Source organism: Haliaeetus albicilla, chromosome 16 (assembly GCF_947461875.1).
Source record: "Haliaeetus albicilla chromosome 16, bHalAlb1.1, whole genome shotgun sequence".
Taxonomy (NCBI): Eukaryota; Metazoa; Chordata; class Aves; order Accipitriformes; family Accipitridae; genus Haliaeetus; species Haliaeetus albicilla.
The window spans coordinates 13,137,797-13,162,005 of record NC_091498.1 but is presented as its reverse complement, the minus strand read 5'-3'; the positions used below and the strand labels follow the sequence as shown (position 1 = coordinate 13,162,005).

At 42.8% G+C, this 24,209-nt stretch overlaps 1 protein-coding gene across 9 annotated transcripts in view; it reads right to left on the bottom strand.

Annotated features, from left to right (window-relative positions):
• The window catches only part of TSPAN4 (tetraspanin 4), a 488,885-nt gene that overhangs the window by 397,968 nt on the left and 66,708 nt on the right, over positions 1–24,209 (bottom strand). For 3 of the 9 annotated variants that reach the window (XM_069803549.1, XM_069803557.1, XM_069803564.1), the window contains exon 1: positions 18,176–18,230. The exons of 3 other annotated variants lie outside the window; for them this stretch is intronic. The gene's annotated coding sequence lies outside the window, so the exon portion shown is untranslated. Of the gene's footprint in view, positions 1–18,175; positions 18,270–24,209 lie in introns of those variants that run through there. 3 more of the 9 variants (XM_069803556.1, XM_069803562.1, XM_069803552.1) reach the window with 2 other exon arrangements.

Genomic DNA, 24,209 nt, shown 5'->3' with positions numbered 1-24,209 from the left:
CAACGGACCAGAAGGGCACAGCTGCCTTCCAGGCAGCCAGTGACAGCATTTAAGTTCTTTGTTGTCCCTCCCAGACACAGAAAAGAAACCAACCTACTTTCATCTAATGTGTAACAATAGAGTATGGTCCTCAAAGCTCATGTTCTGGCCACTATACCCCCGTGCTCCCTATTCATTTCCCAAGCCACCCAGGGCTGCACAGGAACTAGTCCATCTGACTAAACTCAAGAGTCCTTGGTCAGGATGAGACATAGCTCAAGAAGCATAAGAACAGCAGAAAAAAAAAAAAAAAAGTACAGTCTTTCCTGCTGTTCATCAGTGACATGACTACCATATCTTGGCAGCTCTTCATCCAGAGATCAGCAGATCCCAGGTTGCATGGCAGTCCTGCTACCAATCCTATTCCAGAAGCCTGGCACAGAGACCTGCAGCTTATACACTGATCCCAATAACAAGCTCAGAAGTCCTCTCCTTGCTGGCCACAAGTACATCGAATTGTTTCACAACAAATCCCCAGCCAATTGAAAAGACTCAAAACAGAGCATGAATATATTTTAATAGAAAAGCATTTCTACCCACTGGAACTTGTTGCTTACTCCATACCTAACCAAATGCAGTTCTGTTTTCTACTTCATACAAAACCACTGCAGTACTGCTAGTTTCCACAGTAGTCCCAGAGCTTGCAACACAATACAGATGTGACTGGCCAAGGGATATATGTCAGGGTGTCAGATCCATCAGTGTATTAGAGTAAATCAAGCAGGTACAGTGCGCTAGCTGAGTCATAGTACCTGACAATAGTTTTTCATGTGTCCTCTCAACCTGCTGCAACCACAGGAGTTTTAAGCTATGTAGGGACTCTTGGAGTTGGGCAGACCAAGAAATTTGCTGCCACAGGTCTACCCACAACATGCCCAAGGTCGAAGTCAGACAGAGGCTGCATTTCACTCCTCAAAAAGCTTTGTCTAAATACCATGCATCAATGCCACACCAGGAATGATGTGGATGACAAATTCCATAAAAGACACGAGCATAAGTTATTAATTCACTATTGATATTGAAGATTATTGATGACAAAACATTTATCCTAACAAGAACAAGGTACACCAGTTAACTCCACAGAGATTCATGAAAACCCCTCAAATATTTCAAATACACATACAGAATGAGTGAAAAAAGCAATAAGCATGGGGGTGTAGGGGGAAATAAGCAAAACATCCTACTCTGTACCTCAAAAAGCATAAAAGCTAGGGTGGATACTTTGCTTCAGGACAAAAATCAGCCATCATATCACACTGTTTCTAAGTTTAATTTACAGTAATGATGCTGGGACAAGACTTTATCAGTCACTGGGTAAAAAACTAGTTGTACAGAACAAAGGATATGGACCACAACTGGGATTAAAATCAGTCTCAGCAACTGAAAAAGATGAGTTTTGTGAGCAGTGAGGTGATGGCAACTTTCTTCCTTCCAAGTATTCAGAGAAATTTTAAATTGAACCCTAAGCGCTCCATTTCCTACCTCTTTAGCAGCCAGCTTTAGTAACTGGCAAAGCCAACTGCAAGTCTCCTCCACAAGTGTCTCTGAATGGACATTGCAAGCTCTTGCATCTTACCTGGAAAGGACACTGAAACACTGAAACAAATAAAGGATTTTTTCCAGAATATTTAATTGAAGTGGACATGAAAAAAAAAAAAAAAGGAACTTAACTCAGAAGCAAATTTTACAAGTCTCAAAGAACTGCATGGATCTGATATTTGGAAATGCTGAGGAAGAGTCATTATTTTCATAGTCCTTCAGCCATCACTGACTCTTTCAAGAAGTATCTGCTCTTTGTGCTCTCTTTACCCATTGTATGATGAAAAAAGTCACAAGCCAAATAAATATTTGTTTTCTCTTACAAATCACCTTTAAGATTATAATCCATCCTGACACCAGGACGAGAAGTTCATTTTCAAGTTTAAAGTAATTCATCACTGAGCTAGGATCTGAGCTGCACCAAGAATAAATGTTTCAAAAATACGTAGTTGCCAAGTCTTTACACAGCCATTTGAAATGTCTAATGCAATCACGCAATCCTGTGGTTTGCTTCCACTAGAAAGGCTTTTACATTTACATTAATCTCTGGGAATTGTCCTACACCACAGAAAGCCACAGAGTGTTCAGATTATTGATTTGACCACACATTACTTTGAGCTGCAGACTCTGACTTTTGACTATGTGCTTGTGCAGAAACCTTTGAGTGACAGTTCTGTATTCTGACATAAGGCAATAATTACACTGTGATGAAAGCATGTCCCCACTGTTATAAAAACAAATCTTCAGGATAAATCCCTGGCATCTTTACACAGCCAGTCTGGGAGGTGAAAAGAGGAGGTAGTATTTTATTGATTTTGTAAAAGGAGAACTGAAGCAGGTAGAGTTTTGATATACAAAGCCATGTAGACACCTAATCCTCTTGAGATCAGTGGGAGCTGGAGATCTAAACGATTTTTGCAAATTTGGCCACAATAGATATGTCTACAGTCACACCAATGAGATTTATATTTTCCTGGGCAGTTGAGGATCACTCTCAAGCCTCAGCCCTGAATCCCTAACTCTCAGCCTCTAGCTTCAGTCTTAAGAAACCGGATGGCTCTGAAGGCTGGGAAGCTCCACCAGTATAGGAGAACTGGCTCATGCCATGGCTCCGTCCCTCTCTGCAGCACGGACAACTAACCAGTCCCTGGCTTTCAGGTGATAAATGTGCATAGAGCTGCCAAAATCTGTATCAGAGCCCCTGAACCCTTGCCTGGGAGCTTACATGCTCTCTTCTCATACACATTTTGGAAAGCTGCAGGGCACTATCCGCTTGTTAAACAGGCCACAGAAATCTAGCTACTTTCTTACTCTGAAGGAGGAGGCAGAATACCTCTAGGTCAGGATGAGGCATATGAGCAGACTAATGTGGGGAAAAACTGTCCTGTTATCATCCATCTGTTTCATCAGCTCTGCCAACTCTCCCCATTTTATCTATACTTGACACTTGACTAAGCACCTAAACTTCTCAAAAGAGATCATTATACAATAACCACTCTTTTATTGGAAGTTATGTTTTACATTAAGTTTTTGGCCTTCATGTTTGTAAAGAAAAACTAAGTGTGACCTTGAGTAGGGCTTAATGCATGATGACCTGGAGAAAGCAGCATATTGTGATCTTGTGAGGCCTATAACATCAGATTTGGGGATGCTCAGGGACAACAAGAGTGGGACAGAGGGCTTCAGCCTCAGAGATATCTACAAAGTCATGAACAGTAAGAGAACATAAGAGGCAGAGTTCAAATCATTGGGCCATTTTAGGCTTCTCATCTTGGGCACTTTGTGTGCATGCAGTAAGTCAGCCTTGCTGGTTTACTACACCTCATGCACAATGAGAGCCAGCTCAGTGCATACAAACCAGATTATAACAGATACCATGACATTCAAAGTGGCACTTCTGAAAAGGGGCTCCAGGACACAGACTTTGGTCTTGTGGTGACACATCCAGAAGAGACAAGAGGTGCATACACACAAATACTTGACCAAATGTCAGTGCTCCTGTCTCTGCACTTGCAGGCTTCTTGGCCATCAAGTTCTTGTGACATTGCAGAAGATCACATCAAAACATTAAGATTAGAATTTAAATAGTCATGATAGCAATATGACAGCATTCTGATAGTAAATGCAAACGCCATTCAAAAAATTCAGGAAAAGACAAAATTCTCACAGCAACATTAAAAATAACATATGCACCATGTGGATATGTTAATGTGCTGTCTTCCAGCATCACAGGCTGGGCTGGGGGATGGCAGGGATATTTTTGCGTGTGTGTTTCAAGAATAGTTATGAACTTAAAAATAATAATAATTCTTGCTCACTTGCTCTTCAGAGCTCACACTTGGGACTTGCTGTCTCTAATGGGGAAGAACACTTTTTTTGTCCTCAGAATCTTAGCAATGCCATTTCAAATAATACAATGTTAAGGTTATGCTACCAGTGAAAGGTGCCACCCCCACAGCCCCATAAACTGAAATCCTCCCTACTGCAGCTTCAGTCCAACCACCACAATACACTGCCCTTCAGCCACTCTTTGGCCTGATTTAGCGTTACAGGTGATTTGGCTCCTCTTAAGGACCATTAAACTGTTGACCTCTCCCTCCAGACGACCCAGTGTGGCTGTGCCAGCTGTAACACAATGTGCCAACCAGCTGGCCCTGGCATCACACTACTTCATTAAAGCCATTGAAGAGCTAGGACGTGGCAGGATTAGACAGCAATGCCATGTTAACAAGGAACACTGACTTTTAGGGCACGAAATCAGGATAGATGCATGATTTTTTCTGGTAAGCATGTTGTCACCGAACAATAAAACACGGCACAGAAATGGGGTGATGTCATACTGCAGCATTTAACCCCGCCACTACCAGAGGATACACTCCCCCCCCAGCCTAGCACAGCATAGTACAAAGCCTTGAGAATCTCCATGCTGATAAGGGTGGCAGGTTTACACCCTGGATGCTCCACCGCACTCCAACCTTGCTGAGCAGCTGTGAAACCTCCCCTAAATCTCCTCACCTGCATGCCCTGGTCTGTGCTACAGAAAAGTTCTCTGCACAGCATTCAGCGCTGGTTTGATTGAACAACAAAAGCACATTTTGATCACAGATGCTAGTCCACCATGAAGTGGATTTTGCAGCAGACTGCAAAACAAGAAAAGGTAGCGGTAGTTTCAGAAAAGTACCGCTCTAGTCCTCATACTGGCCAGGTACCGAATATTTAAAGACTATGCAGCTGGGTCTTTGATTGCTCTTATTCAACACAGGTCTGAAGAATGAGTACTGCATTGCTTTGCCTCAGTTGAAGCTTCGTCCCAAAGTCCTCAGTACCTACAAGAGCAGCGGTTTGATTTAAGTCCCCTCCTCCAAACCAAGATTCATCATTTCTAGCTAAAGGACGGTATACTTGTTCTGTGCTGAAACCCCTGGGACTCAGAAGACAAGATGAAATGGAAATTTTCTTTTTTTTTTTTTTCTTTTTTTTTAAACAGGTCTATACAACCAGTATGGGCCAGATAAAACAAGATGGGTTCTTAAGAGGCTAGGTCCCCTGGTACAGAGCACTGACTGTTACCAAGATGGTACATGCCAGTCATTAGGATGCTAATTGGCCCTGACAGGGCTCTGGTGACTGAAGTGAACATCCTAACTGTAACTACCTGGAAGCATTGCTGCAGGGAACAGCTCCAAGGAGCCTAAAGGAAAGATGTGGGTGTGTGGAGGTAGAAAGATGGGGGATGTTTATAGCTCTCTACAGCTGTCTGCATCACATATCTAAACAAGAGGAAAAATACTTCTGTCTTTCTACTCCGTTCTGCTAAAAATTCCACAAAAAAAAAATCACTTTGGGTAATTTACATTTAAATGGACTTTGCACATGAAGTAGATTATTTTGCTGGTCATGTTTACAATTACTTTCCCCTCCCTCTTTCCCAGGACTCCATGACTCTTGTCGCCAGCACCATCTTTTCTTTCCGTCTCCCAACCTATCCAATTAAAACATCAAAAATAAATTAACTTGTCAGATTTCCCCACCACCAACTCTCTCCTACTGCTCTCTTCCTTTCAGAGCTTTACTTCATCTTGAAAAATTCTGGTGTGTTGAGTGTTTTTGGTTGTTTGCTTAGGTAGCTGGATTTGCCATCTATGTACTAGATTTCCAGCACTTTCAAGGCAGAGAATCAAAACTTTCTGAACAGCTCACTGGTCACGAAGAGTGACCTTTCCAGTTTTGGTTGGACAGCATTCTTGTAAGGCTAGGAAAGCAACAACAGGGAGGTGCAAAACTGAGACTGGATTATCTACAAATTAAAGAGAAGGCTGAGAGCTTTCAAAATGTGGATTGCTGAAAAATAAATGTTATTTGAAGGTGTGTTTTGTACTTCATTGCAAATAACTAACAGCACTGAGCAAAGTTCTTGAACCAGTGACTCAGTGGCCTGGATGTGACAAGTTAGCTGTATCTTTTAAGAGACCATCTGTGAACAAGACAACTCTGCTAACAAGATGCCAGAACAGACACTTACAACACCAGACCTCAACCCTGAATCACAGGTCAACATTTCATCCAGGCCCTGTGCACATGAGATGAAACCCAGAGAACCTACAATCACATTGAATCTATGACAAAAGCAAGGAGGCTCTGGAATAATATGCCTAGACAAACAAAAATGACTGTTTCTTCTGACAGCCACAATCAGCTGTCTACTTTTCTTAATCCCTCACTACCATAATACCTAGGCAACCCAGCATATTAACTCCCTAGGACTTCAGGGGGTGCAGACCAGAACCAAAGTGGCAGGTAAGATCCCCTTCTCCACCCCAGCCAACTACCCAGGTGCTCCTGCACAGCCTATTATGTCCCATGAATGTTAGTTTTGTGGTCCAAAAATCTGCTGTGGATGAGAAGATCCTGGCAGAAATGAAACGAGAGCTTCCATACGTGAACACACCGATAACTGCTTGCAATGCAGGTAAGTCATCCTTCCTCCCTTGCATGCCATGTGAATTCCTAGCATTCTAAAACATACACACAGTAAGACTGTGTCAAGATTATATGACTAAGGTGATGATGGCAGGGAAGGGAAGAAAAGTAACGAAAACTAGATTCAGTTACTGGAACTCCAGCAGTGCCTCCTAAAATGACTGCAGAACACAAGAGGGAAATTGAAAAAAAGGTGGGAGAGGGGAGCATGGAAATTGGGATGCAAGCCTCCATGCACTATCTTTTGTACTAGCATTGCAGAAATAAAGTTTCTTCTTGAAATAGTTTGCAGTGCAAGCAGTCAAAGAATGGTGGGGACAAAAAGAGACACAGAGGGGACAAATCAGCTGGGATTTCCACTCCTTGGGCACCAGCAGGGAGAACAGGACCACAGTTTGTCATCCTCTCTGCTCAGCTAAACCTTTTCCAGCTAGCCTTAGCACAACCCTCCCCAGACGGACTGTAGAAGAGAACATCTGAACACAGCCAGAAGGATCCTGGAGAGCCACAGAACTTGTGCCTCTCTGCTGCATGCTAGACCTCATCTATACAACAAACATGACTCGAAAGCGCGTGCTTCCTATAGTCGCTTCCATCAAGCCCCTGCAACAGGCTTCACTCTCCTTTGTAAATAGGTTTCATTACTGCATAAAATGGATATATTAGTCATGAATAAAACCCCCAAAATTTGGTGAGGGAAGCAATACTCAATGTACCACAGTCAATAAAAGACAGAAGAAAAGAAAAACATTAGCTGGAGAGTTCCAAGAAGGTTAGTTTTACAAAGAATCAAAATACTGGCTCTGACACAGGAAAAAACTCTTCTGAATACCAATGCGTTCCATACAGTGACAAAGCAGCTATACTTACCTCAAAGGAGATTAAGTAATATACCATAGCACCTGAGGAAAGGGAGGAAGGTAGAAAAGAGAGGCAAGCAAGCATAAACACAAAGAGAATAAGGCCCCTGAAGTCTGTTTCATACAGCTTCTTCTCCCTCACAAAGGAGATTTATATCTTCCTTGGAAATTCAGCAATCAGGAAAGTGGACTTAGAAGTATAACTCCATAATAATACCCTCTTTTCCAGTCCCCAGGAAACTATAATACTGATTTACTGGTCAAAGAAATAAATGTGCCTCAGAGTTCCATACAAGGCACTTCTGCCTTTCTGAAGTTAATCCAGCTCTAAGATGGATAAGCAAAAGGCCAAAACTAGTGGAAAAATACTGCAGAAAGTATTTGTGTAGATAAAAGGAGCTTTCTAAAGGCCAGTGTTCCTGTCACGATGGAATAATTTTCATTCTCTAGATAAAGAGCTGGAGAATAAAAGTAGAAAAAGTTACAGCACACAACCAGCTCCCTGGGCACCAGGACGTGTTTGCTGGTTGGGGACTCCACTTTACTGAAAATGCCTAATCAGTTAAATTTAAAACTGGAAATATTTCATATGGGATTCATTTGAGCAAATGCTGACATCAACATCTGCGCTAGTTACCCGGACTGCTGCTACAGTCAATGGAGAGAAGTAGGCACCTGCAGGGCAGGATTCATCTGTTTCTAAAGCAGTTGTCTAAAACAGGGTCAGATGAACTGTGTCCTAAAATATCTATTTATTTTTTTTCCTGACTGGAAGGAGAGTCCATATAACTCAGGCAGATGCAGACAGCTAGTTTGTAGGCATCTGCAGCTAATGGTGGACTCATTTCACTGAGCATCAAAACGATTGCAGTACCTCACTTGAGACTCAAGTGCTGACGTGGGGTTTGCAAAAACAAATCCACTTTCTTCTCACTATGACAACTGGAAATCTTACTCTGGAGAATGCAAATACAAGTCCCAAGCTTCTATACAATCTATGTTACCAATTGAAATGAATCAAGACGCAGCCCTTATAGTTGCAGAGATAGCCTTTTAAATGCAAGCAAAATGCATGTGGGAGCAACACTATTTCTGAGCCTGCAGATTGATACAAACAGGACTTCAGTGATGCTCAAGAGCATGAACAGAGCCATCGGAGGAACGTTCACAAGATTGACAGTTTTGCTTTTACAAAATAATTCTCCCTTAGATTCATGTCAACAGAGCTGTCCCTCAGCTCCTAATCCTGGGTTTAAATGCAGCTTCCAGGAGCAGAGGGGAAGATGACAAGCCCCCGATTTCTATTAAAACATCATTTTATTTTTTTATCAGCGAACAAGGCAAATTAGTCCTAAAGTAGAACTTAGTCATGTAGACTGCAAGTGTCCAAATCCATGGTGTGGCAAAACAACTCATATAGTCCTAACTGACCAGCCCCTGACAGAAGGGGAACCCTAAGCTGTTCCCTTACCCCCCTCCTGCCAGGTGCTGTTTTGTCCCATAACAAAAGGTGGCTGGGAGCAGGTTGCAAGAACAATCCACACAGCCCACAGCTCCTCTCCCTGTTCACTTACAAGGAGTTCTCTGGGAAAAGCACAGGCAGGACTGGGTCATCTTCACCAGGACGCCAGCAGCCCACTGCTGGTCACCATCCTTCTCCACATGCCACATAAAGAAAAGCATCCTGTGTGCGTGTTCACATCTGGGAAATGTTAGACAACTACTATAGATAGGCCAACTGTACTGTGTATGCAAGAAGTAGAGGTCTTACCAGCCTGTAGAATAAACTGTGTGTTCCCTCCATCTGGAAGGGTTAGGCACAGCTAGGATGAAGTCTCTATTCAGGCAGGAGCATTGACTAATGCAGTGGTCATTTATTCCACACAGGCTGAAACCTCTCTGATTAGGGACCATTTTCTTGTCCTGCAGTTGTACAGTGCTTACATAGTATGAGTTGCCCGTTGGGGCTCATGAACACTGCTGTGGTACAAACAAATAAAATCAGCCTTATTCAGACCAAATTCCAAAGCAGAGGCTGTTTGCTTGCCCACATTCAAGATTAAATAGAGGGCTGGACTAACTGCTCAATTCAAAGTAAACCAGACACTGACCTTCTCCTTTGGCAAGGACAAAGAGCTATGGGGAAGCTGCTTCAGGACTCAGCAGCAGTCATTTATTAAAACTGAGAGATTACTCCTACCAGTGATAAGGGGACTCCAGAAACATCTCCTCCAGCACACATGAGAAACTGTCCAATCTTAACCTCCATTTCAAATGCTAATTACTTTCCAGAACACTCACCTGAATTTTTCCTAGCTTCCACAGAGGATAAAAAAATAGACTGGTACAGAGATCTTCATCTTTCCCTTTCTAAATTTATATAAATTATGTAACTGCACTTTTAAAGGACTACAGCAAGTGACTAGAAGAGAACTGCACAATGAACTAACACTATATGTGACAGAGCTGGAAAAGAATACTTTTAAAAGCAGAAGAGCACCTTCTCACCCCAAAAAAAACTTCAAAAGAGAAGGTAGAAGGCACTATAATTGCACATGTGAAAAATTATTCAAGGACAATGGCATGTATGGCAAGTTATTTTAATTGCTGAGTTTATGATATACATTAAATGATGTAAAGGATGCCCAGAGCACAAGGATGGCTGCCATCTTAGAGAAGATGAATGCGCTTAAAGATATGTGCTTTCATACACATACATATCTGATAAATTATGTACGTATACTGGCAGTGTAATTTAGCAGGAGGGGCTCACAGGCATTTTCTAAAGGCCAAAGCTTGTCACTGTGAAGGGATTTATTAATTAATGTAAATAAAATTATGATCATGGAAGTTAAATTCCGGAAAGTATTTTGCCAAAATAATTTAGCTCTGGACTAAAACTCTAAGAGAAGAGGAAGGAAAGAGCAATTCATTTTCTCATGGTAGGATTTCAGTTAAAATCCAGAAGGCAGCTTATATCCATTGGTATTTGAGTTTTTTTAAAGAGGTATGGGGCATTCACTCAATCGATTTTAGGACAAATGTATTTGTATTACTACACCTTTAATCAAGACTTCAGTGTAAGGCACTGTGAAGCAGAAGAAAAACGGTCCTTATGCTAAGAGTAACACAATGGTTCCCCAGCAGCAGCTCACAGGGCCACGGATAAATGTTTGTAGCCTCTCCAGTAAGCAAAATTCAGTGTATCCTGAATGTGAGAACAGTGATGTATGATAAACAAGGAGCTCAGTCTGCCAGAAGCTTCATGTTTGGCAACAGTCCATTGTTCCAAAAAGGTTAGAAGCCACTGAATTTAGACTATATTACAAGAAACAGTGTGGAACCAAAACCAGGCTGGGAGAGCACAAGGAATGAAACAGAAAACCATAGCCAGCCTGGCCAGCATCCTAACGTGACTGCTCCCAACAGTGAGAGCGTTGAGCTCAGCCAGATCACCGTTTCAGGTGGGTTTTGTGAACCATGAGCTGATCTTCACTAGCAGCCCTGTGCTACCATCACTGTAAGCCCAATGGCTAAGCAGTCAGAGTTAAGTGTGCCATCAGAAGGGTTTAGGAAAGCACAAGAGCTCAGCTGCGCCAGGCCAAGTGTCCTTGCCCCCAGTTTAAAGGCAGTTACAGGGAGGGATTGTTCAGTTCACTCACGGACAGGCAGAGCGCCTGCAGCACAGCCAGGTGACAAACCCTGACTTTCTGCATGGCAGGCTGTGCCTTGCTCACAACCACACCCTGCTATTCTTCAGCACCAGTAGAAGGAAAATGGCATTACCCCAAACAGTGGTAGAAATCCCTCAGATCTTCATGATATACAAAGCCTGAAGGAATGAGCATTATAGAAAAGTTTAGTTTGCTGGCATGAAATCAAACGTATAAGCCAAAGATTATTCACAAAGATCAAGACAACCTTCAAAGAAGCCAGAAATCCAGGGGGAAGCAAAGTATTTCCAAGTAGTTCCACTTTCCTCACACAAGCCAGTGAAGCTCAGAAAAAGGGTCATAAATAATGGACTTTATTTTCATTCTTTGCATATACTCTTGCTGGTGCAGTGCCCAGTGTCATCTGGAGATGGAAGCTGATAGTGAGCCATTTTTGGATGCTCAAAGATACCTTAAAATGGACCTTTTCTTGGAATAGGAGTGCTCGGTTTCTGAAATTCAAACTCGTAATTTACTAATTGCCTTACATAGTCTATAAGAGCACTTCTAAGAAAAATCAGATTTCTGACAATAAAAGCCTCTGTAAACTAACAAAGAAAGAAATTTCAAGATGCAGTGGCTAAAAGTAGCCTATTCAAATTAAGGTACCTATTTAAACATCAAAGTAACCAACCATTGACAGAACTCCCCTAGAGCAGAAAGAGTCACCATTACTTGATGTCTTCAAAGCAAGACCAGAGGATCGTTCTCAAATATGTGATCTAGTTTAAGCCACAGTTAATAATTGGATGCTGAAATTAGTGTTAATGAAAGCAGCCCTTTCCCAGACACTCTTATTGTGAGCAGTTCTGGTCACACCAAAATTCAAAGATGATTAACTGAATTGAGAATAGGTGCACAGAAGTGCTGGTAAGAATAAGAGGCCTAGCTCAGGAAAGCTTGGCTTGTTTAAGGTGACAAAACACAGCCTGATAAGGGACAGGATCACTACCTGCAAATACACTTGAGGACAGGAGGAGCAAGAAACAAGAAGACCCATTTAAACCATAGGATTATCTTGGTGCAGAAATGAGATAAATCAACTATGAACGCTTCCAGGCTGGATGTCAGAAAAATCTGAGTATGGAGCAGCTGTGATCTGGAGCAGCTTCACAGTGGGAGAAGTGGAAGAGGAGAATAAGGCAGTTAAAGAGAGAACCTGAGAGTCCACAGAAAGGGTTCCTACCCCATGTTGATCCCTCAGCAACAGGGAGTCTTCCCTGGGACCGAGACTTGGAAAGTCAGGTTGTCCTTTCCAGCTCTGAGCTCACACACAGAGTTCAATAACTTGGTAACCAGTTATTAGTGGAAGAGAAGGATTTACGTGGGTTTTTTTTTTGCTGTTCATTTCTAAAACAGAAAAGTTTTTATTTTCTTTAGACACAAAGGTAACTTCTGTTTTTCATCACTTCTCCAACAGCTCAGAAGAATACACAGCAGGACCAACACATGGCAAGAAGAGGTAATTTAGGATCCAACCTTCAGTAGCCTGTGCAGTCAGACAGGACAGCATGAGCAGCTCTCCACTCCACCACCACCAGAGGTGGACTTCACAGATTTTCCATTGTAAAGATCCTTCAGCTCTTATCAACAGAGTAAGTGGAAACTAACAGGTACTGAAGAACCAACATTAAAGCCCAAGAGATTCAGAGAAATAAAAAAAGAAGCAGTGCTCTCCAGTGGCCAGGCAGCACTGGCTGCTAGGTTGTCAATCAATCCCAAAGTATGTATCCTTTCTACAGACTAGATCCACAGGCCCTGGATTCAGCAAACCTTTCTGCAGCATACTGAAGTCAGTAATCACAGGAAAGTTAAAGCCCAAGTCACATCAACCTAATAAGGAAGCTGTTGGAGTTGCTCTTGTTCTCTCTAGCTTACCATAAAACCACCAAACATATCTACTAGGGCTCAGGAGAGCCTGGTTACCGTTCTGACAGTTCACCTCCTACCCTTAGTCTCATCCCTTTAGGCCAGGTTCCATTTCTTACCAGATATACACAGGGAACTCAGGGAGAACCTCTATCATTAGTGACTTAGCAATATCTAAATGACCTTCCTGCTTATACCAGAATTCATCCCTTTATCTCGCATTAAGAGGCATTTGCTGGGAGTTGGAACCTGTGAGAGCAAACTGTCACCAAGGCACACCATTCCTTGGAAATAACAGATGAACCCTAACAGAAGTAACTAGAAAAAAATATTCAGGAAGCAAAAGTCATAAGCTTTCCGTAACTACTTCATCATTTCAGAGCCCTCACCTTCCCCCTCTGTACACAAAGCTTCCCCTCTTTGGAAAGTGTAAAGAGACTCTTGTGTGCTCAGAACTGCAATGTGGAAACAAAATTGTGTGTTGATGATCTTGAAACTGATTTAATGAAGCAGTTTCAATTCCACCCTTCCTTCCTCCCAGCTCCACCCTCTCCTCCGAGAGGGAAATTTGTTTGGGTTAATACAGAGGAAAAAAAAACCAAGCTAAAAATAGCCTCCTTTCTGCCTTAAAAAAGTTAAAGCTATGAATAAACAGCCTGAAACAGGAATGCAATTAATCTGCCCACCAAATTCTTACACTGCTTTCTTGTTCAGTTCTTCAAAACATTTTTATAAGGACCAAACACACAGACTTATTTCTGCAGAGCCAGTGGTATCCCAGAACTGCCTGCTTCCTTGCAAGGCTTTGGCATGAGAAGGAACAGGTTATGAGACTGGATGAATCAAAGATATAATCCAAGATTCTTAAGTACTAGAATATTTGAGCAATATCCTTGCATCCTAGGACGAATATGAATAAAAATTAAGAAAAACGCACCAAGAGAACACAAAACCATTTCTATTATTTCCCTTTACCGTGGAACAGAGAAATTGCATTATCTCTTAAAATCTACCTTCACACTAAAAAGCCCTCACACTGTTATCCCTGTCTTAGACCCAAATCACACCTGTCCCTGACAGCAATAGCTGTCAACACTGAAGGAGCACGGTGATCAGCCATCCTTTTCACCCTGGGCTGGCAGCCAAAGCAAGGCTGGCTTATATATTTGCAGTGCAGAGCCAAACAAACTTCTTTAATCTATTCTGTTCCCTGCGCTACACCATTAGCAAGCAAGCAGATCAAACCCCAGGGAGTATCCTTGCAATCTGAATATTTGAACCCTAACTTGATTTTACCCTATTCCTTTTCCACTGTACCAGCAGTGAGACTCAGGTAATGCCACAAGAGTCACGTGTGCTATCCTACCAATGCAGACAGAAGCCTCTTGGCAGAGTTGCCTTTCATTCCCATATTCCCAGCTTCCCATAGCATGAGGCATCACAGCATGCTGCCGTGGAGTACTATAGACACTGCTATGATACCTGGTATGAGTTACATTTTAAAAAAGAAACCTCTTCTTACAGCAGATGAGCCCTCTGGAAGGAGGAAGGAAATGCATCACTTTCATCTCAGAGTTCAGAGGGAATGTTTTATAGCTGTCAGTTCTATCAAGATCCTATTCATTGTTGTGTAACAGGGACAGCAACTATTTTGAGGTAGGTTGTACAGCCATGAAATAGCCAAGCTCTGAAAAGAACTTCACCCGGTGACATTTGGAAAACAAGGTAAAAGACTTTCCTGCAACCCTAAAGTAAATGCTGAAAGCCAACACACAACAGGCAGGCCAGCTGAGTTAAGCAGATGTGGCTTTGCCTTGTGTAGTCACATGAGGAACGAAGCAGCACCTGCCACTGGAACCCCACAGGAGGAACGTGAACCCAAGCTGTTTGCAACTTCTGGTGTTCCAGGTCCAAGAAAGCACTTCCACTCAGAGAGGTGAGACACACTCAGTGATCAGAGTGGGATCCCAGTGGATGCTGGGATCTCATGCTCACATCTCAATATCACTGGCATGTTACACAACCCTGCGTTTCCCATCCATACACAGTGGTCATCATCTCATTTTGACTGCTAAAAAAGACTTCAGAGGTACTATTTGGGCTGTGCAGAAATATTAGAGAAAGACATCCTGGTTAATACTCATGCTACTTGTTCAACTACTATACTGGAGCGTTCACTGGCTCTGTGTTTACCCTCACAGTTCCTATCCAAGGTGGAAAATGTCCTTTAACAGAAAGGAAACTGGCACAGAGACCATGTCATGCTACTGAATTCTCAGAAGGAACCTGCAAGCAGACCAGGTAGCTGAAACTGGACTTGCAGAGCTCTAAATTAGCTACCAGATCATTCTCCTTTCAACAGGCATACCAGCCAGCATGTACTTGTGCAGTTTACTTGGAAAGTCTAGTGGCTAAACAAAAGAACAAGCAAGTCAGAGCAGAAAGTCAAGGGTGGTGTGGGTCAAGGTTAGAAGCAACTGCATCAGCAGGGCTCCAGTGCAGCATCTACTGCTATGCATCCAGCATTACACCAGGGCTGACCCACTCCCCAGGGAGCCTTGCTCAAGCAGGTGCAACCGCAGACTCCTGCCTTCTCAAGGGTGCAGCAGCCAAATGTTATGGCACAGAAAAGGCCTTTAACATCACTCATCTGCACCCTCACCCTCCGCTGCCAACTAGTTTTAACAGATGCAAGCAGAGGTGGCTTCCATGGGTTCAACAGGGATTCAACTTTCTCAGGGCACTGTAAAGAATCAGAAGTGAATGGACATTGACTCAAGAGGAATAGAAAGCAGGCTTAAGCGTGCAGAAGCAATCCTGGGTTTGCTCTGAAAGCCAAAAACTTCAAAAAGCAGCCTAGGCTGTTTCTTTGAAGAAACACAATGTCTAGGGCTCCTTTACAGCACTAAGCTCAGTGTATCTCAGATTGTGCGTACAGTCACTGTTTCCAGTGACACCCCTTTACAATCACTCTCTTAAGAAAACACCCACAATCACTACAGATAATTTGTCAGGAATGCTAATTGATATAAACCAGCATGTCTTTGCCACAGCCAGTAGATTCAGCCAAATATGTGTCCATGCACCAAGAAGCTTCTCCTTTGAGCAGTGTTCTCTGTCAGTTGACACAGCACACACCTCACTTAAACCGTTTCTGCTTCCTGCATTTTACCCAGCCAAATTAATGGTCCACAGTAAGATCCATCCATCAGGGAAAATGTCTGCAGGCAGGATCAAAGATCTAAGTGATTAACAGGGAAAGGGGGGGGGGGGGGGAATCATAGGCAACCTCTGTGACAAGATCATGCTACCTTCAGCAGAGGCAAGGATCACTCACAGGTTTACTAGAGGACCTCAGATGAGAGTACAGAGACTGAACTCACCACGGTTTTTTAGCTTATTTGTGACTAAAACAGTCACTCCTGCACAATACTAAATCAGAAGGAAAGAAGGGCCAAGCTAACCACCTCATACAATGCTGAGGTCCCCATCACACCAGCACCAAGTGCTTTGTAGTTGGTCAACAGTGAAAGGAGTGGAATTCAAAGAGTTAAGAAATCTTGATCACAATGATCAGGAAGAACAGTGGTCATGCAAGGTACAACCATGGCCTTGATCGATATTTCTAATACATAAAATATGCATCTCAGGGCATGTCTGCAGCACTGGAAGCAGTCTTCCAGCTGAGCAGTTTTTTGTTTGCCTTCAACTCAGCCTCACTTTTAACTACTTTTGATTAAAATGATTACTTTCATTCAATATTCAATTTCTGACAGGTACTACTCTCTACATATGCTGCAAGCTGGCTCTATCCTTCCAGGCAAAACACAACAGGTCACTAGAAGCAACCTTTCTTATTTTACAAGTCATATATAATTTATGTATCCACAATATTGACAAAGGCTAGAAATACACTTTGTGTCCAATTCTCTTTCCTATATCCTTACAACAAAGATTTCAGGGCCTTTTCCTTTTAAAGCGTTACTTCCTCCTGCTACTGCCATTAGCTCTTAAGAGAATCAGTTACCTGAGCATAATTACTTCCTTTATGCCCAACCCCATAAACCAAAATCTACACCATCTCAACATTCAATGCCATTTAATTGTACAAGTGTCCTACGCTCCCTTAAGCACTCACCACTTTTTTTTCTGTTCATTGAGTCCTCAAGTTTTCCTCAAAGCAAACACTTGCACATGCATAGATTTGCTCCTGCCCTTCTAGTCTTGCAGAACGATTCCGCACAGAAGATATACAACTGACATATTCAGCTCTTCCAACCACCACAAGACAGGTAAATAATTGTCTGAAAACCAGAGACGGCTTTGCAAGGAATTGTTATGCCATTGTTTTAAAGGGTGCAAAATATCAAAATAATCTGTGTTTTACTGAGTTACTGGCAGAAGAGAATTATTGACAAAAGAATCACAGGCAAGTTACATTGACATTCACAGATAGCTGGTAGGGTTAGGGAAGCATTTTCTTCACTGTATTTCTTTCAGGTAGAAATTAAGAGTTTGAGGGAATGAGAGTTTTCAAGAGTTTTCATCTGGTACCCAAATAGCACTGAATTAGCTAGCTCTCTTACACTACTGAGAAAATTCTGGCCTCACATTTTAAAAGTATATCTAGGAACAGGCTCAGAAACACTCCAGCACTGAGACATCCTCTCCTTTCACCTGCCACTGCCTATGACCAGATGCCACACATGTATGTGTTTGCTTCTGGCACTCTGAACAAGTAGGGAAGTTTAATCGTCTTTGCCCAAGCAATAATTTTCTTTCCTCTTTTTATTTAAATAAGTTTTTTCCTTTCTGAAGCTGTTCGCAGGAACAGAATATTTTGTCAATTTCTCATCTTGGCCATTGGATGAATAACCAGAACACACACTCAAAGCACATAGTCTTCCATTGTCCCCCCACCACAAGGTGTGCAGGTGGCCAGAAAACAAGAGTCTGCAATGCTGAGCTTCCAGTATGAGCCTTTTTTTTTTTTTTTCCTCCTTTTGGGTGAGGAGGGGGAAGTTATGTATCCATTTGGCTTGGGATTGGTAAATCAAATCTTTTTGCAGTAGTAAGTGAACTGACAAAGTATAAATAAAGAAAAAGATTATTATCGCAGATTACAGCTAACAAATCCTCACTAGGGAAAAGCAAGTCTGTGTAGGAGAAACTCACTGTGACTGGTGGTTTTGCAGATGACACGCAAGATGCAGTTGGAAGTAGCTTTTGATCTCCCACAGCAATAACAGCCGGCCCTTTGGTGATGCCACTGCACAACACAAAACAACAGATTCATGAGTAAAACAGGCAGGTGGTGATCAGGAGTCACTTCAGGAACACACTTTTAAATCCAGGATTACAGCTCCGTGCTTCACAATCCCCTTCCCCTCCCCTCTGTACTTCCCCACACACTCTTCAACCTCAATGAAGTTTGTTACTAAAATGAAACTCAGGTCACCAAATAAAGATTGACTTATTGGAGAAAATCTCTTCTTGCACATTTCTAATACAGAATTAAAAAGCATTTAAAAGAGGTGACTTTTTCTAATTGAAACCACACACAAACTAATAAAGTGGGAGTGCACATGCAATGGCAAGAGACTAAGGCATGCTGGGCATGCAGAGGAAAGTCCAGGTAAAGACTGCCTATGGAACAGCACCTTGGGACGCTGGTGCACCATAAATTACAAGAAACATGCTTTGTTGCTCCCAGGGAACAATGCACAGAAAGCATTCAGAAGAGAGCACAAGCTTATGTTTCCTATGCAGGGAGAAGGTTATGGCAAGGGATAGTAAAATTGATAAATCTTTCTAATCGTTCAAGTTTCTGAGACTGACAAATGCCAACAAAGCAAGCTCAGCTGGTGGAAGCAGTTCATGCAACAAATACCCACAAGTGAAAAGCACCTTCTGCTGGGAGTAGTAATATTGCACAAAGTGATGCTGCACAGGGAAAAGTAAGGTTATAGCTATACTCAAATGCATAGCAACATTCAAATGCACAATCAACCAACAGTTTAATTCTACCTACAGAAGCAGCAGTAAGGACTGTACTGTAGACAAACCTTTTCAAAAGAACCAACCCCCTCCTTTTCCATTGCAGCTTTATTGTTATAGTGGATAATGAGTTACACCACTGTTTTGTGCCACAAGATTTTTGCTAGTGTGTACGTCTCCTTAGCATTAAGTTTGGAACTGCAGATAGATTTTAGTTCAGCACAATGCAATTAGCCCCACCATAAATTACTTAGGGTTAAAAAGCCAACCCTTACAAAAGAACTATCATATCCTTACTGACCACAGGCAACCAAGACTGCGGTTTATCTACCCACTCGAAAGACATTTAGTCTGTAGATCAACTGTGCCTGGTTTGCCATAGTGTAACTCCTAGTTTTTGTTGGGGTTTGTTTGGTTTGTTTTTTTTTTTTATCTTGCTCTTTCGGGTGCTTAATGCCACTAATTTCCAGATGGTCTACAAATTCGGCACAATAGAAAGCAGGCTTCATCCCTGTTACGTGCAGGAGTGTTGCTGTCTGACATTTCACTGCCACATAAATCAAGCAGGCCCCAAAGGAGAATCAGCAATGCATTCCCTAAACATTGCTTTATTTTGGTTTTTCTAAAACAAAGAACTAAGGGTGTAGATATCAAGTGTTTCTTGAGAAGAGAGAGCTGCCTGATGATTTTTAGATTTGGGTATTTTTCCTAAACTTGACAAATACCAGAAGCAACATCACCTTTTAAGGCAAAAGGCAGCTGAAAGCAAAATCCTTCTTTTAAGCCAGAGTGACTCATAACAGCAAAGATTCTTCCTAGAAAAACAAATTCAATCATGAAGCAAGAACAAGCTAGAAGCCTTAATAATAACAATGCAAATGAATCCTTCTTTCCCCGTGACTTTTGTGGACTGGTGTTGGCTGGTTCAGCAGATGCTCTTGGCTACCGCGAAAAAGAAAACAAGCTAAACAGTCTACTAGCCTGACCCAGTCTTAGCATTCATTTGCATCCCTAGAGAGTACAGTACAGTAAACACAAGCACAGATGCATAGGAACACATTTCATGGCTTATCTCTTCTATAGGAACGCAGGAGAAAGTATGTATCTGAAGCTGTAGCTACACTGCAGTCATGCATGCTTTCAACACAGCTGACAACCAGCTCAAGAGATAAGGCAGAGAAGATGCAGAAGCATGCACACAACACTGACTCCAGTGAGCCTGTGCAGTTGTGTGTAGCCCAGTACCGCCATATCTTCATCACGCCTGTTAAACAACGTTAATGAAACCTACGTCACGTATGGCTATTCAGACTGCAATCCTGCCTGCTGAAACAGAGGTTGTCGCAGCATTACACTAATGTGAGGATGTAACCTCAACAGGCTGCATCTAAATCTACTGTTCAAGTCTAGAAGACACCCAAAATCGTCCTCCTTGAGTATCACAGTCATTGCACTGATTTCCCCTGACCTGTCCAACACATAAGCCCAGGAAAGTCCAGTTTCAGCAAAGTATGTGCTGAAACCACCAGCAGAGAGAGCAGGGCTCCACTTCCCTCTCCACAAATGACCTGCTGTACAACCCCAGGCAAAACATTTTGTCTGCTTGTGTCCCACTTTCATTCTCAGGTTGATTTTTTTTTTTTGTCTCCTCTTTTGACCAGGGAACATCTTTTACAAGATGTTTATATTTCTTTATCATGTGTTGCTGAGCACAACGGGGCCTCTAAGCACTAACTTTAATATGGAATGTCAGCTGGAGTGTAACTCCAATTAGTGCTACAAGGCTCCCCTCAAACCCAGCTACACCACACAGCCTGCTCCAGAGACCAGAGGCATGTGTTTAATCTTTCTGTCCTGGCCTGTGTCAAACACTTCCTGGCTCTCTGACATGCACCACACAACCTGGAGTCCATCTAAAGAGAAGTCTCTGACAACTCCCAACTGTTTAGATTTTGTTTCAGGATAATTTCACAGGTTCTTAAGGGGGGAAACTACAGCTTAGCAACAGAGGGTGAATTGAGTCCTAATGCCTAAATTCAAATTGTCTGATTAAAGACCTGTCACAGACAGCTCAGCCTTCCAGGAACTTGGACAACCTGAGCTAGACAAAGAGTCCTGCTCTCTGATTTTCTTGCTTTGAAACACCTGTAGTACTTGCTCTCCCCACTCTTGCATTCTTCCCTGGGCACTGCTGTCAGAGACAGATCTAGGTGGCTTTCTGCTGTGACCTAGGACAGCAGTTCCTTGGGGCTTGTATTTCTTTGCACACTGTCAAGGAACCTGGTTTCTAGGTGCAGGACATCTCTCAGAGCTTTCTGCTACTTCATAGAAACAGAATAGTTTGAGTTGGAAGGGACCTTAAAGATCACCTAGTTCCAACCCCCCTGCCATGGGCAGGGACACCTTCCACTAGACCAGGTTGCTCAAAGCCCCATCCAGCCTGGCCTTGAACACTGCCAGGGATGGGGCATCCACCCCTGCCCTGGGCAACCTGTTCCAGTGCCTCACCACCCTCACAGTGAAGAACTTCTTCCTTACATGTAATCTAAATCTACCCTCTTTCAGTTTATAACCATTATCCCTCATCCTATCTCTACACTCACTGTTAGAGTCCCTCCCCATCTTTCCTGTAGGCCCCCTTTGAGTATTGAAAGGCTGCTCTAAGGACTCCCCGGAGCCTTCTCTTTTCCAGGCTGAACAACCCCAACTCCCTCAGCCTTTCCTCATAGGAGAGGTGCTCCAGCCCTCTCATCATCTTTGTGGCACTTCTCTGGACCCGCTCCAACAGGTCCATGTCCTCCTTATGTGGGGGCCCCAGAGCTGAACACAGTACTGCAGATGGGGTCTCACAAGAGTGGAGTAGAGGGGCAGAATCATCTCCCTCGACCTGCTGGCCATGCTTCTTTTGATGCAGCCCAGCATACAGTTGGCTTTCTGGGCTACAAGCACATATTGACGGGTCATGTTGAGCTTCTCATCAACCAACACCCCCAAGTACTTCTCCTCAGGGCTGCTCTCGACCTACTTGTCACCCAGCCTGTCCATGTTTGGGATTGCCCCAACCCATGTGCAGGGCCTTGCACTTGGCCTTTTTGAACCTCATGAGGTTTGCATGGGCCCACCACTCAAGTCTGTCAAGGTCCCTCTGGATGGCATCCATTCCCTCCAGCATGTCGACTGCACCACACAGCTTGGTGTCATCCACAAACTTGCTGAGGGTACGCTCAATCCTACTGTCCATGTCACCAACAAAGATGTTAAATAATACTGGACCCAATACAGACCCCTGAGGGACACCACTCATCACAGATCTCCAACCAGACATTGAGCTATTGACCACTACTCTCTAGATGCAACCATCCAGTTAATTCCTTATCCATTGAACAGTCCACCTGTCAAATCCACGTCTCTCCATTTTAGAGACAAGGATGTTATGTGGGACAGTATCAATTGCTTTGCACAAGTCCTGGTACATGACATCAGTCACTCTTCCCTTATCCTCCAATGGTGTAACCCCATCATAGAAGGTCACCAGATTTGTCAGGCACAATTTTCCCTTAGTAAACCATGTTGGCTGTCACCATTCACCTCTCTGTTTTCCATGTTTCCAAGAGGATCTGCTCCATGATCTTGCTGGGCACAGAGGCGAGACTTGCTAGACTGTTTAAAGGCAAAGAGTGAATTTAGCAGTTAGGAGACACTTAGTACCATCATGTGCTAACATTGCCTGAATTTTCTGAGCCCAGTCAACAGGTTTTTTTTACCCCTTAAACCAGAAAATAGCTTCACCTTCCCTGTTTTGAGGCAAGACCCATAACGTGATAAACACCAAGCTACACCCATTTGGGCAGCAATCCCAAGAAACAGAACCATTATCAACAGAGACAGCATCAATGGCATTCGATGGTGACCCTAAAAAGGAGGAAAGGCTTTGCTGCATGGGTCTTCCCATGAGGCATTCCAAAGTGACCTCTTTTGGCCAGTGCTCACACAGATACCCACAGCTAGATATTACCAGGGACAGCAGGTAGCAGGGAATTGCCCCGATTTCTGTCACAACGGCATACAGGACATATGTGTGTAGAACTAATCAAGTTCCCTGCCTTGAAGGGAACTCTCAGAAATTGCTTGTGCCATGCAGATTAGGCACAGCCACCTCCACCAGTGGCAAGGAACATTTTTCAGTCTCTGCTCTGCTTTCAACTACTGCAACTGTATTAGGAAATTTACTGACTGCCTGTACTCTTGCATTAGCAGACAGTGCCTGTAACAAAAAAAAAAAAAAAAAAAAGCGCTATTCTGTGAAGTCCTACTAAACACAAGAGGCTGTGGAAAATATATTTTAAAGCAGATATGAACACTGCTTGCTCTTGTTTTTAAGAGAAAAATACCAAAAAGAAATGTCAGCAAGTTTAATCTCTGCACCACCACCCACCAGTCTCCCACCCAGCCCTGCTTTTTTTTTTTTTATTTTATTGTTTTAAAATTAAGGTAACATTGTATTTCTTGCCCACATGCTCTTCCCTCAAACAAAACTCCACTTGACCACTTGCAATCATTCTGTTTATTTGAAACCTCTTCCTTCAATTCCTATTGCTTGATGCAAGATGTCTCTTCACCCTCAGAAAAGACAACTGTCCTGCCATGCCCATACCATCACCATGTACTCAAAACCCAACAAATCTTCCAGATAAGCTATGTCTAGCTGATATCTGCACAAGCTTCAATACTTGAATGACACTCTTAGATTCCCCTATGTTTTATATATATAAATATATATAAAACAACTATATATATATAGTTACTCCCTTCCCACTCCTATTTTAGGATTTCCTGAACTCTACACTATTCTTATCTTCCTTACATCAGCATTAATGCTGACAACCATACTCCTGCAACATGTGCTTCACTCTTGTCTCTGAAAACCACTGGACTGATTGTACTCTTCGGAGTTATTCCTTACAAAGTCCAGAATATGGGACTGTAGCACACTTGCATATCAGCTCTTAAACTGATGAGCACATGTAACCTCCATTAGAGTTAGTGCAAACAGCAGATCACCACTCAAGCACTCTGCCCTAAACATCCACTTGCACTCTGCATCCCTCGCTTGAGCCTGACAAGGTTTTGTTAAAATATTTGCATCTTGTGTTTCTGCTCGCAAAGGCATCTGTGCTCAGCACTTAGCACTGAAAGCTGCAAGATCTGTGAT